This window comes from Ambystoma mexicanum, chromosome 7q (assembly GCF_040938575.1).
Source record: "Ambystoma mexicanum isolate Mex_15411 chromosome 7q, UKY_AmexF1_1, whole genome shotgun sequence".
NCBI classification, from domain to species: domain Eukaryota; kingdom Metazoa; phylum Chordata; class Amphibia; order Caudata; family Ambystomatidae; genus Ambystoma; species Ambystoma mexicanum.
Window position 1 is genome coordinate 84,278,791 of NC_090941.1, and position 15,758 is coordinate 84,294,548.

Below are 15,758 nucleotides of genomic sequence, written 5' to 3' on the forward strand. Positions count from 1 at the left end.
TTTAAGACATTGGCTGTACGAGGCCTTCCAGTTTTGTCTGGTACTGTAGACCGAATTGATAGTGTTGGTGTCCTGGGAGAAGTTGCCAGTGATGGGAAAGAATATTTGGGTGTCATCAGCAAAATTAGTATAATTGACACCCAAGGAGTCCAGTAGGTGGAAGAGGGATTTGGTGCAGGTATTGTAGACCGTTGGAGAGAGGCAGGATCCCTGCAGTACACCTAGTGGATCCGGGATAGGGTCAGCTGCAGCTTCCCCAATGAACACTCTAGTGTTTTCTTAAGTACTCACATCATTTGTATGGTTTTGCTATACCATTTGATATCAAAAGTCAAAGCACTCACACCATTGCCAGAGGTTGCCATCAAATTGAAGTGTACTCACTCTATTAGAGTGGATTGGCAAAAAATGCTCCAGTACTCACGCCAAAGACTAGCAACATTGAGGCTGGGCTGGGTAATGAAAACCTCACTTCATATCGCGCACTGCCTCCCTTTTTACTGTAATGACATTCCCTGCTCGCCACATGCTTCCAGGTGCATGCACTTTAGAGCAATCCATGCTGTGTGTAGCCTGTTGCATCTAACTGCATTGCATGCTGGAGGATAGACGCACACAACATAAAATTATTGCAGGGCAGTTGATCTCTGCATCCCACTGAGAAACGTGAGAAATGCTGGCATTTGGTGGCTATGACACCTATAAGGCACAACCAATAATAAAATGCACAGAACCTGGCATAGCTGCCTGGAAAACATGGCCTATAAATAGGCTTGCAAGTGGGCACCGCTTTTCAATAGTGCTCAGATGCAGGTTTTTTCCTGCGAGGGGAGGGATAAACTTTCTTCCGCCAGCCAGGCCAGACAGGTGTGTGCTGATGGCTTCTACTGCTCTGATAATGCACCTGTTTACACAATTATTACTCACCGTGACATTGAAACTGTACATGTGAAGGACAAAGTCCTAAAAATGTTGTTTCTACATCCTTTTTGGCCGTCACCAAGACGACCACAAACTAATCCAGCATTTCACTAAGCCATCAAGTTACACCGTCCCTATTCATAAAATCGCATGCATACAGAGTGCCTGCATTAGTACATCGTGGAGAAGTGAAGAGGGAGGGAGTGTCATAAAACGAGACATTTCTTTGCCCAGTTTTTGAAAAGTCTAGAGCTACCCAGTGCTTGATAGCAGGCCCGCTGCAGATGCCTTGGTGCTCTGTGCAGCTGCCAGGCCGCCTCATTTTTGGCTTTCTTGAAGTACTGACTGCCCCACAGGGGTGAGCAAAGCAGTTAGATCTCCACCAAAAAAATGGCAACCACGAGCCGGCGGACGCACAGCGCACCAAGGCCTGTGCTCTTGGCCTGCTATTAAACAATGTGTGGACTGATTGCAGGCCAGCTGCTGCAGAGGCCTTGGTGCACTGCACTGTGTGGCCGCCTCGTTGTTGGCATTTTCTATTAAGTAGATCTGACTGTATGCTCTGCACTGGAGCACTGGGAGAAGTGGCAGTCAGATCTCCCACCTATGGACACCATTTGGTACAATACCAAGGGTTAGATTGTGGGAAATTCCTCTGGTGTCAGTATCCCAGTCTCATTATTAAAGGCTATTGAAAGCCTTTATTCGAGGAATGCAGCAGTTGTGAGATGGGGCAAGGATGGCAGCACTAGCCACTATTTGTGGAATTCTGTGGCAAAAATAGCTCTTCCATTAATGTCAATAAGACAGAATCAATGATATTCAGTAGCAGCAGGTGGAAGACAAAGCTGTCGCTGAAGTCGGAGCTGAACGCGGGGGCCATCGAACAGGTTGAGTATTATGATTACTTCGGATTGAGGGTTAAAGAAAACTCTTGATGGACATTTGGCAAAAGCAGGACTCACATTGGCGAGGTATAGTGGAGCATTCACAATTTATCAGTGAATATCAGAATGAGGCAATGCGGGTGTCACTTGAAGCTTGTACAGCTCAAGAGAGACAAGCAACAATTTTTGGTGCCGAGCTATGGGGGAACATTGGGTGCTCGACCTTTTCGGTTACAGAAAATAAATATTTAAAACACATCCTTGGTTTACCCTATAGTACACCCAATCTACCAGTATTCCTGGGGACTTGATTGCAATGCATAGAGTCGATCTGCCAAGCAAGGCCAGTCTTGGTAAAAAAAGAAGCAAACTCCGTGCCATAGAACTGTGTGAGCTCTGGACGAGCCCTGATAGTATGACTAGCATGAGCAAGATGTTGTTAAGAATTCCTACCAAGCTAAGGCACAGCAGGACATTGTAAATCAAATGGGCCGTTCTGCCTTTCTGTCAAGATACTGGGACCATAAGCAAGTCCTAGGTTATGAGGCACATCTGGATTATGTCAATCCTGAATATGAAAGAGCCTTGCAGCTCAAACTTCGAATGGGGATTTTACTACTAGCCAGCCTCTGCAATAGGTGGAACACTCATGTCCCAGCAGAATGAACTGAAACTATTATCGATTTTGACCTGATTTGTCCTCACTACCTATTGCCAAGATGCAGATTCCTGAGACCATTATTCAGGGAGAGATAAGTACGTAATACAGTGGATGCAATGTTATAGTACCAATGATGTGCTGGCAGTCTATTTAACTTCTAAGTACTTGGTTTGGCTTGGCATATAAGGCAGAAAAAGGTGGATAGGCTATTATCTTGAACATGTTTATTAATGTATATAATTCTTTGATATGATCATGCTGCTATTTTTCTTGAAGTGTTTTATAATGATTGTAAGTTTGGTCAGTTATTATATCTTATGTGCAACTATGTATTGATGTTTTGAGATGTTCTGACAGCAATGTTGCTACTTGCCCAATTTAATTATCGTGTTCTTTTAGCTTCTTTATAAGGGTGAGCATATTTTAAACTGTGATTAGAAGTTGTTGTTGCTTTTACGATAGTTTATTTATCGAAATGAAGTCGTATTGAATGATCTTTCCATGTTACATACATTTTAATGTTTGTCTGAGTGTTGTAAAAATGCAAATGAGCACCAAGCCCAGTGTTCATTATGTACTTAGTAAAGCATACAGCCCTTTCATGACAGTGGCCCTCATTAGGACCCTGGCGGTAAGGGGTTTACGCCAGCGTTAGCTGCGCCGACCCCTTACCGCCAACTACGAGTTCCCAAAGCGCCATGGTCACTTCTACGCCCGCTTTTTGCGGGCGTAAAAATCCATGGCGCTATGGGACCTTGGTGTTAATTACGCCACCGTAATGTACGGTGGCGTAATTAACGCCTTCCCCACTCCCATTGAGCCCTATGGGGCCGAAATGGGAATGGGGAAGGGTAAATGGGTCAATGGGGACTTACCGCCCCGCCAACCTCGGAATGGGGCGGTAAGTCCGCCATCCGCCATGGCGTAAACGGACTTTACGCCATGGTGGAAAAGTCCGTCGATGGCGGAAAAAATCCGCCAGGGTCGTAATGAGAGCCAGTGACATGTTTTCAACCATAAAGATGTAGTCATTCTTATGTGCTTAAACACAGCTTGATATTATGCAAAGCAGGCTGAAACTGCCGCTATTTGACCCGTATCCTTTCTTCTGGGGTATTTAAAAGGGTAGTTTAGTTAGTTTAGTTTAGTTTAGTTTCTTTATTTGTACCGTGCGCCGAACCCTGGGGTAACCGGGCGCCGGAGACTTAGATGCAGTTACAGCATGGCAAGACTTAGATGCAGATACAACATGTCAAGAATATACAATATAAAATACAGACTGTGAAATAACAACAATAAGTGTGGAAGACCAGGTTACAAGCTGGTCGACAGGGACATGCGGAAGTACATTAGGCAGAGTTTCTGTTGGAAAGCCATGTTTAGCCAGGTACAATATGAGTGAACAATACTGTCCATCTTGGAATGAAAACCTGGTTGTATGTCAGACATGGCAATTGCATATGTATGCAATTCCCTGAAAAATTTGCAAAATGTTTGACTTTCCTTTTCTTCCTTGAATTATTTTCTTAGTGGGGAGTTCTGGAAACACGTAGGGTTGCTCCTGGTTGTCCTGTGCACTTTGTGCTTGGCTCCATTCTGCATGAAGACTATGTAGCTCATCTTTTGTAGGAGTCCTTATGATCCACTGGCTTATCCCCATTTCTGTCACCTCTTTCCCCAAAACCCTTCTTTTATATCCACAGACCAGGGTCTAATGACACTCTGGCAAGGGCACAAGAAGACCGCTATGTTGGTTATGGGTCCAGTATGAATATTTAATAATATGATGTAACATATTTATCCAAGCTGCACAGACACATATGCCACAATTATGGCTCACTAACCCTTTCAAGTTACATCCCTTTATGTGCCGCTGTAGTCTAAAAGATGCCATCTCTGCCAGCAATTTAATGATATCCTTCTCCTTTGCTGCCATGATGATGTTCTGCATCACTATGTATGATGATGTGACTTCCTCCACGTACACTGCAGCCAGATGTGCAGAAAGACAAACGTCTTTCTAATCTGTTAGTTTCAGGTTAGTTCCAAATGTGAAGTGTACACATAGCTACACCCACAAAGGAACATTGAAACTCCAGGCCGGTCAAGAACTAACTGCCATACCCAGAACACTCCAACACCCCGCTGACGCATTATACACAGAATATTCTACGTTACATAATCCAAATAAAGTGCGATTTTATAGCAAAATAAAAATAATTAAGTGTTATTGTACGCCCATGCAGGTAATATGGACTTTTATGTGCCCTGAACCCAGACCTATGGGTATCCCTGCAGGTTTAGTGCTTCAGTCAGGATTGACCACGGAGGAGAGGAAGAGACGTGCTGAGGGAGACACAGTAGTGGGGTATGGTGACACACATGGAAGACACAGCTGCATAAAATGAAGCAGCAATGAGGTAAGTGCAGGGGTGGAGGGATGACATGTCAGGCGCTACCGCCCCTCACAAAGATCATAGAGAGGCAACCCCCAGGGCTTCAGTCTTGTTGGTCTTGTTGGGAGCAACAGAGACAGCCTGGCTGGGAGAATACACATAACCATCAACTGGGCTGGGTTCACAGGGCTGACACATGTGTGATATCATATTGAACTGGCTTTGATACTTATCAGAGTATACAATCTCATGTATGTATGGTTTACATTTAGAGATTAAAGTGCCACAAGGATAGGTATTTATTTCTGGGAGCAGAGGGGCATATCTTAAATGAAGAACTGTGCTGCCGAGTTTGGCTGTCACAGCAGCTGTCAAGAGGGCACCTGTGAACACTGCTCTGTGCCACTGGTGATCATGTGCTGCAGATCAGGATACTGATGCAGCAGGGCACAGGTGTACACTGTGCTTTTGGCATGCATCTTAGGAAAGGGGGATCTGATTAGCAAATTACCCTTTCTGATGTGGAATTACCCACACCATTTATTCATTAATAAAAACCCAAAAGGCCATGGCTTCTATACCCATGCTAGGTGGCAATCCCTCACACTATCAGCACCTTCATCATTGAAAATATAGACTTGAATAAAAACATGTTTAGTGACTTAAACTGCATCTTTAAATGTTCCACTGTTCATGTCTAAGGACAATGCCTAGGGAAATCTCTTTATGGGAAGATTTTGCATCAGTTTTTCCGGTATCTTATCATTGAAGCCTATTTGGCACGCTGGCAATGCCATTCCAGCCTATTTTTAGAAGGAAATACCACTGAGGTACTATTATATCAGATACTTAATGCCATTTTTTTCACAAGGAGCGTTCAATTATCCATAGAGGGGGTACTATTCTAAAAACAAACAACTTTAGACCCTGAAATTCCAACAGGTTTTCCAAAAGTATTTTAGTTTACAGTTTCAAAGTCATATAATTTGGTGCAATCTTTTCTTCTGATATCAATTAGAGTTTTTCTCAACAAACCACTGAGATGCGTACATTCTGCCTGTAGGGAAATAGCACATGCTCTAATCGCCCAGTGGTGGTATGACGAGAAATGGAAGGAGCTAAAAGTGGTGAGGTTAGGGTGGGGAAAAGGATTTAGGTTGCGGGGAGGAGGGCAGCTGGGATTCAGGTGGAAAGGAGTCAGATCATGGGAGGGAAGGGAGCTGGGACTGGCAGGAAACCAGCGATTGTGGGCTTTTCCATGCACAACAACAGGGAGATGGGTGGGGGGAATGTGGTACAGATCATGGGTTGCATGAGTGTTCGCTGCAGCATAGGGGGGAACAGAGGAAATACGGGCTAAGGAATGGTGGTTTCCTGTAGTACCAAAGCTGGGGCTTTGAAACCAGACTTCAGTAAATCTGGTCTGCAGGACAATCATGGATCCAGTTGTCTATTTTATTAGCCTAAAAGTTTCTAAGAGGTAATCTCAATCTGTCCAGAGAAAGTCCTGGAGATGTCCCATTCTTTCACTTGATCAGTGTGGTGTGCCCACATAACAATCATGCAATGATTTATCCCCTGGCTGCTGCATCTCTGTAATAAGCATTCTCACAACATCCATAAATACATTAGGGTTTTGATATGTCGGTATGATAGCTCCGTGGGTTGAGGTCTTGTTGCTGTGATCTGTGTGTGATAAGCAGATCGCAGGTTCAAATCCTGGCAAGTCCAACTCAGTATTTCATCTTTCTGAAAAAATAAATCATCATCATAATCAACCACACATTATTTCAGAACTGCTTTTTAAGCATTAGTTCTCTCCTAGATAGCAGTGCCAATGCCCTCCAGACTATCATCCAAGAGACCGTTTCTGGCTGCTCTGAAAGCAGTCACTGCACAGTTGGACAGCTCACCACCAGCAATAAAAATATTCATCCACATCACCTCAGTGCTGTATGATCTGCTCTAGTTCCTACTTCAAGCCAAATCACTGTGAAGCAACCTTCCTTATCTTTAAAGGTGTAGTTCACTCAAAATGTTATTCTTTTAAAAGATGGGACATAATAAAAAATATACATAACATTTTTGTTTTTAAAGCTCCTATATAAAATTTTCGGCAAGTGAGCCTCACATTCGTAAATGTAAAGCACTAGGAGGCATCCATTTTGTGAAATGAATGAGCCTCCTGTGCTTATCTTAACTCGGCTCCTGCAGCAATAATCAAGCAAAAGCCCCTGACTGGGAGCTTTTGCTTATTGCTGCTGGAGGGCAGCGAATGCTGGCCTGCCAGCCTTGTATTGCTAATTGCAGTGACTTTCTTTTTAAGGTGCCAGGGCTCCACTGGCCCGGGGGGAGCCCTGGAATCTTAAAGAAAATCACTGCTATTATTAATATTCTGCCGCGGCAGGCGGCGGAATATTAGAAATTGCCTGTACATTCATTTTAAGTTTCCAGGGTTCCCCCGGGCCCAGGGAGCCGTGGAAACATAAAATGAAAGTAGCAGCAATTACTAATATTCCGCTGCCTGTAGCACTCGGCGGGTGGCATAGTGTTCATAATTGAGTTACTTTTTTTTAAGGCTCCAGGGATCCCCCAGATCAGGGGAGCCTTGAAAACTTAAAATGAAAGTTACTGCAATTATGAACACAACGCTGGCAGGCTGTAAACTGCCAGCATTCTCTGTTCTCCGGCAGTAATAAGCAAAACCTCCCAGTAGGCGGCTTTTGTTTGATTATTGCCGTCAGAGCAGAGGGAGGCTCATTCATTTCATAAAATGGATGCCCCCATAGTACACACTTTAAGCCTCATTTGACAAACATTTTACATGGGAACTTACAAAAAAAAAAATTATATTTATTTTTTATTATCTTTGAAAAGAATAATATTTTTCAGTGAACTACCCCTTTAAGGAATTCACATCCAGCCTCAAACCAACCTAGCTAATAAACTCTGGATATCACAAGGCCCATTACAGTGCCTGCGGTAGCAGCTCTGTAGTTATTGTTAAGTTGTTCTACTCATAGAAAGCACACTTTTTGGGTGGCTTATAACTTGGCCCCCCCGGATGAATCCTCACCAAAAAAAGTTTGCAGCCCCCTCAGAATGATTCTGCAAAGTTCGGTGCGGTTTTGTCCAGGGGGGGCAAAGTTATAAGGGGGTACCACCATTTGTGGAAATCCTCATAGACGCAATGGAAAATGAAATTTGCTCACGTCTACAGCCCAAATAGCTGGATAGATTTTCACCAAATTTGCGCCAGGAGCGGCGGGTTGGTCCCAAATGCGTGCTTTTGTCAATTTGGTGTAAATCCGTTCAGTGTTTTTGTCACATTATCAGGGTATAGTGGACACTGAACTAGGATCCAGGGCAGGTGCTGTGGATAACAGGGGTGGTTGCAAAAAATGTTTGTTAAAGGAGGTTTACAGTTCTTTCATATATGTTAAAAGAGGAATTATTAATAACTTATCTACAGTGATGCATGGCAGAAGCCCTAGGTTTGAATAGGAAAAAGAATTTGGCTTGCGGCTGCAGCCCAAAGTGCTAGACAGGATTGCAACAAACTGTGAGCGAGGAGCATCAACAAGGACCTAAAAACATGATTTTGCAAATCTGTCCTGTGTTTTACTTTTTTGAAAGTGTCAAAAAGTAAGTACAAAAAATAGTGAATTTGCTGCCTGGGCAGTGGGCCTGGCCCTCGGCAAGGGAAAATGCCTACTTTGATTTACCCATGGATTGTGGAGACTGGCCATGGCTGCAACCTATGAGCACTGGCCATTGGTCACATTACAAGGGTATAGTGGACACTGAACTAGGAGGCAGGGCAGGTGCTGTGGATAACAGAGGTGGTTTGGTGGAGCTGGAGTCATGGTCGAGCGTCATGCCCTAGGCAATTCAACCATGACTTGCATGCGGATGAACCCAGATACTCATTCCCATCACTGGTGATTATCTAGCTGACACCAAGGCCCTCAATGACGTCTACTTGATCATCCAAGCTTTGATGGCCCAACACCAGCTGTGCCTAAATGACGACAAGACGGAGCTTCTGATCTTGGGCACTGCACAGCGCCTGAGCAGACTAGAACCGACATATCAGTCATTCACCATAGACGGCAATAACATTCGAATCTCAAAAGACACTAAAACATTAGGGTTCTACCTTGACGCTACATTATCATTAACCCGACAAACGAATGCTGTCAGATCTGCATCTGCATACACATGCAAACTCATTGCAGCCTGCAGACCTTTCCTTACTACCTCCAACAGTGTCACACTAGCGAGAACCCTCATTATGGCTAAAATCGACTACTGCATTGCCCTCTACCTAGGCACCAGCCAAGAGAACTTGAATAAACTACAAAATACCCAAAACAATGCCATTTGTGCCGCCTTAAACATCCTCGTAACCACCATATCACAGAAACGAGAACAAAGTTAAAGTGGCTACCTGTCAAGCAAAGAATCTCACTCAAAGCACTCGCCATCAAGAACAAATGCTTGTCTAACAAAGCCCCCTTCTACCTCGGCAGTCGATTGTCGCGACGCTCGACCTCCCGTCCACTAAGAACTGCCCAGCCCCACTGTCTAGCCATCCCTAGATTTAAACTGCAAAAAGCAGGGGGTTCAAGCTTCCCGGTCCTAGTGTCCAAGCTCTGGAACTCCCTCCCTTCTACAATCAGAGCTGAAGAGTCTTTTTACACTTTTAAAGCCAATATTAGATCCTGGCTTTTCGAACAGCTTTAAGTCCCGCACACTGTATTATTTGCACCGTATGTCCTGTTCATATCATGCAATGTTATTCCTTTGTAAATTCATGCTTTGCTATTCCTGTATATATGCATTTCTGTAACCTTGTAGAAATTGCACCCTGATGCCTCCGGGCCTGTGGGTTTGCGCGTTATAAATAAATAAAATACAAATACAAAATACAAATACAAAATCCCCAGCATGCAAGCTGGTAATGACACACATCAGTATGCTTTGCAAAAAATATGTTTGTTAAAGGAGGTTTATAGTTCTTTCATATATGTTAAGAGGAATTATTAATAACGTATATACATTGATGTAACATCATGAAACATTTTTAATCATAAAAACCTATGAAATTCACAAAAAACGTTGTTAAAGGGATGTTATGGTTAAGTTCCACTAATATTAACCTATGAAATACAGTGAAAAAACGTTGTTGTAGGGACATTAAGTTAAACCAAAAAACCCCAGATATTCGCCACCTATTATAAGCTAAGCAACCACCACTCGCGCCACCACCATGGACTGCTAAGACTAACACCCAGGACATCACAGATTACATCAAATAGGTAATTGATGACATCACTGATGACATCACATATACAATTAATTTTTACGAAAAGTCCCTACAAGGGGTTGTTTTTATAATATTGGTAACACAATATCAGGGGAGATCGGGAGACCTATCATGAACTAATTAATGTATTAAAGAATGTAAACATCTAAATAAAAACATTATACTGGAGTGTTGTTGTTAATACAAGAACCTAATCATACATACACATAGTCAGTGGCTGCAGCACGCACCATAGAAGTACAGTATTTTTAATCTCATAATTTTGGATAGTAAAACTATGAATGCTACCTTATCAGAGTTTTGAGTAATGTGAAACATGGGATAAATAGCTAACACATTCAAGACTTATCACACACTGTGTTAGTACAAACAATAAATATGAAGACCCACAATGCATACAAATCAGAGGCACATAAAGGAAAACTAAAGTAAGGAATAAAGAAACAACATCACTAGAAAATGACAATAACATTAAAGTTCATCTCCATGTATACAAATAAAATGTGCGTTTGAGGCCTGCTTATTGCCCCGTGTATGTGCACCATGAGCTGAGACCAGACCCTAAGGAGAGTACTATAAAATAATACGCCAAAGAGGTTAACGTCTAGATATATAGTACCTTTTGAATGTTCATGTTCTGACTGTCAGTGAACAAAAGCATCTGGCCTAGATATGTCAGTGAGCAAAAACAAGTGGCCTAAATATGTGATGTCATCAATGACATTTTTTATGTCATCTTTATGTCCTGGGTGTTAGTCTTAGCAGTGCATGGTGGTGGTGTGAGTTATGGTTGCTTAGCTTACGATAACTGGTGGATTTCTGGGGTTTATCAGTTTTACTTGTAACCATAATGTCCCATTAACTTTTTTTTTCACTGTACATATAAATTCAAAAAAACATTGTTAAAGGGAGGTTAACAACTGGCCAATTTGAACTTGTAGATCCTGTTACTGCAGCCAACATTTTAGACCAGTATACAATTCACCCACTATACTCCAAAAACACCACTGACGATGCATTAGAAGCATATGAAATGCATCAAGCCAAAGTATCCCTAATCAGCATATGGGAAAAAGTATAGAAGCACATTCTTTTCATCTACTCTTTCCTACAGGAAAAGGAGGAAGATATGATGAAAAGTCCACTAAAATTAGTGCATCAGAATATCGCTCTTTAAGATTGCTGTATTCTGAAGACCCCGGATGGAGAAAACATGTTGAATACATTTTCCACCTCCCCTTCGAAACTTTTTAAACATGTCCGCTACCCAGCTGCTTTAAAAGATAAAAGACAAAGATTACATTTTGCAGTAAAGTATCACAAATCTCTTGGCAAACATGTGTGGCACAAAGGAATACTGGTTCCAACGTCACGCTGATGTACATTGTATGCTAAGGAACCTAGGCCCACCAACATGGTTTGGTACTTTAATTTGTGCAGAGTACACATGAGATGACTTGAACAACTTCTTACACACGGCAAATAAAGAAGAAAGATGGAATAGATGTAAAAACCCCATGGGAACTCTGTTCTCTTGACCCTGTCACTGTATTAAGTTACTTTCACCATCGCTTCATTGCCATGCTGCACTTTAACTGCAATAAAACTGCACCTATGTTCAGAGAAGTGCAACACTTATTTTGGAGAAAAGAAAATCAATACAGAGGAGCAGCACATGTCCACATGCTTTTGTGGATAAAAGATGCTCCTAAATTTGGACATGACATTGATGCCACTGTTTTATAGTTTATTGAAAAATACATTACCTGCGACATCCCTTCTGAAACCATAGATAGTGACCAACATACACAAATCCTACGCTTCCAAGAGCATAAGTGTGGCAATAGTGCCATTGCAGAAATAAAAAAATAAAACAAGTACTATACCAAATGTCACTTTGCATTCCCTAGACCAGTTTGCAAAAAAGGACGAGTAAATAGCTTGATGTCTTCTGATGGACACAGCGTGAAATGCAAATCTCCTAAAAACACATACAACATCAAAAGGGACAAATCATCCAAGTACATCAATGATTACAATGCAATCATTACCCTCTTGTGGAATGCAAACATAGACATACAATAGATTGCAGACAATTCCACTGCAGTTGCAAGATATCTCAAAGCTTATCTCACCAATGCTGAGAAAACAGAGCTAAAAGACCTCTGGGATGACATATCATCTGCCAAAATACTATTACAAAAATTGTACAGCTTTGGTATACACATGCTCTCCCTTAGATAATGCGGGTGCTACGAAGCTGCACACCGTTTAACAGGTACAGCCTTCTGAACACATTGTCTAACTGAACCTTGGTCCATTTTCATCCCGAAAAAGAGTACTAAAATCCTACCAAGAGATTGGAACCATAGCCACAAATGTTCCCAACAGCCACAACATTTTAGAAAAACAATGTAATTGACAGATACTACCTAAACTGAGGTACTGCTTTGGAAAACATGTGTCTGTACCACATTGCCCAAAACTACACCTACAAAAACAATGTCACACTATATGAGACAATTGGCAAATATTCAGTCTCAAATTGTGAAGGAAAGCTAGTGAAACTCACCAAAACCAGTCTATTTAATCATATAAAGTTATCATTTAAATCTTCACAACATAGAGAACTGTATTGCTATTGTCATCATGCCTACCCCCGGGCATCCAGACCAAGTCCATCAACCCCGGAAGCAGGCATCATGTTACCTAGAGCAAACCCAGCAACACCTGTTAGGGGCTATCTGGGTACAGTCCTGGCGCCTGTGGCGCCAGGCTCATATGGGACATCATTCCTGGCGCCATAGGCACCAGGCTCATATGTTAAAACTTACCTGATACAGACCATGCTACAAGGGATCCAAGCATCCAAGCCCATGTGAGGCTTGAAGGGACTATTTTATCTTAGGAACTACTTTGTTACTCGGGTGTGGTTGTGGAGGAATACTTACCTGGGACTACTTTGAAGGCTATTTAAACCACGCCCGAAGAGCAGCACATGCTTTGCGTTATTCTCCATGCAGCAGCGTAACGCTCACCGTGTCTGCTGTCAGCGTACAGCATCCTGCCACGCCCGCCTCGAGTCCAGAGCACCTAGAAAGAAGGGAAAGAAGAAGAAAGGTTAGAACAAGAACTTTACTGGATTTCTTACCTGATTTCGGATTCAGCGCATCTTCGAACCAGAAACAGACATCATCTTAAATGTGTTGCATCGCCAGCAGCAGCGCCGCGCCATACCCACCATTCCTCGCAGCATCTCTATGATCCGGTGCTGTCTCCATCACCAGGTTGCCGCATTCCATCACCTAAGGGGGACAAGAAAACAATAAGGTGAGCCACGGGAACAAACAAGGACAATCTCTTGCCACCATATGCTTACCTGATTTTACCGCAGGAGGTATTATCCACCAGCACGCCAAATCTTCCTACCCTACACCTGCAAGAAAAGAGAAAGCAGCGAGTTAAACCTTGGCATCATTTACCGGACAGTGTTACAAAACACAGACTCTTACCTGAATGCTTTCAGCTGCCACAAGACGATCATCTTTTCGGTCTAAGCTGCAAAAGAAACAAGGAATTGGACAAGAGTGATTATTCAGACATTTTGAATTCTTTAGAACTATATTCTTACGGCCTTTCGCCCGGAGGTTTGGAGCCAAGATTTGTCCAGAACTCTTCCAATACCCTCAAGCCAGTGAAGTAACTGGCCATCAACGCGCCCCTGCATTCTTCGCAGGATGTAGAGCTCATCATACAAAACTATAAGGTGAGCTTTGTGAAAGGGAATGTCAGAAGTGATAAGTGGGGATGCAGTGAGGTGTTACTACTCAAATCCACAGGTGGCTAATTCCCTTTCCCTGTCTTTAGGAGACTACTTCTACGGGTCAAGCAGACGAAGCTAGGTGGGCCAGTCCAGTCAGTCATCTCTGCACTACGTATCACGTTGATGGAGACCGTGGCTGTCCAGTTCCGCTCGACACCCCTGTGGGAGCCAGGTGAGCGTAACAGCTATTCACAAATCACAAGGTCTAACCCTATATCAAGCATTGATTGACACTGGCAGCATAGTCTTTAAAGAAGGTATGATTTACGTAACACTTTCACGTCTGTGTACACTCAATGGTCTGTTCCTAGTTAAATTTAATTGCAAACAAAGACAACACTGACATTCCTTGTATCCTGGAATACAACAGGCTATATGCAATGCACACCGCCCCATCTAGATATGCACCTTGTACCTCAAAAAGGAAACCTTTAAAAAGAAAACTAATACAAACAGAATCTATAAGAGATCTCCCAAAAAAACTGCTATGGCCAATTCCTTCTGCATCAAATAATACAACCACAAAACTGTCTAGTACAACATCAACTACACATCCAACAGAAAACATTGGGCCTCATTACGACCCAGGTAGTAAGGGGTTAATGGCGCCGTAAAAGGTGGCGGCGCCGTTAACCCCTTACCGCCTAATTACAAGGTACCTTTGCGGGTCCCCACCTTAACAGCTGGTTTCACCAGCCGTTAAGGAAGGAACCCGCAAAGGGACATTCGAGGTAATTAAGGTACCGCAATTTGCAGTACCGTAATTACCGCCTTCCCCATTCCCATTGAGCCCTACGGGGGCAAAAATGGGAATGGGGAAGGGACAATGGTGAATGGGGAATTACCGCCTGCCAACCTTGGAATGAGGCGGTAATTCCACCATCCACTATGGCGCAATTGGTAAAATACTGGCGTCAACCATGGCGTTAATAGCGCCATGGTTAACACCTGGGTCGTAATGAGGCGCATTGACACAAATATCTCTTCTCCAGAATAATCTGCAGGCCCATCAAACGATCCACAAACAGAATTCTCTGGTCAATTTTAAATTCAGTAACACAACTGGAGTAAATTGTTATGCTAATGTAACAATCAATCTTCTCTTCCAATTGCCACCAATTGTTCACAACAATTGCTTAAATGGCTTAGACCAGTTCTGTTTGCAAATGCTCATCCTTTATAAAAATGCCACAAATAAGCCTGACAAAACTTACAGTCTCTCTAGTATAAGGCAAGAATTGAACTACTGTCCAGGAATGGTAACATTTACCATAAACACACAGGAGGATCCTCAAGAATTTCTAATGTACTTACTATAAGTACTTGAAACCAAAAACATCCCTATAAATGAAATCTTCCAGATTTCATACAGGGGGAAACATGCATGCACTCTCTGCAACCATGTTTCACAAGAACACATACCTTAGGAATGATTTGTATATGTATCCATATCAAATTCTGAATCCATTGCATTTCACCAGCATCTGCAGAATGCAAATCACAGCATATTATGCCCTTTTTGCAATTCAGACAATTGTGCCACCATACAAATGAACTCACATAGCCAATACGTCATAGTAATGCTTCTAAGGTACAATGCAGATGGTAATAAAAATAACTGTAAGCTTACAGGCTTCACACAAAGCCAAGCATTTCTTGGACTGAAAGCAACAGTAGATATAATGTACCACACTGGTGCCACAACCACTTTAGGGCACTACACTGCATATGTCAAAAAAAT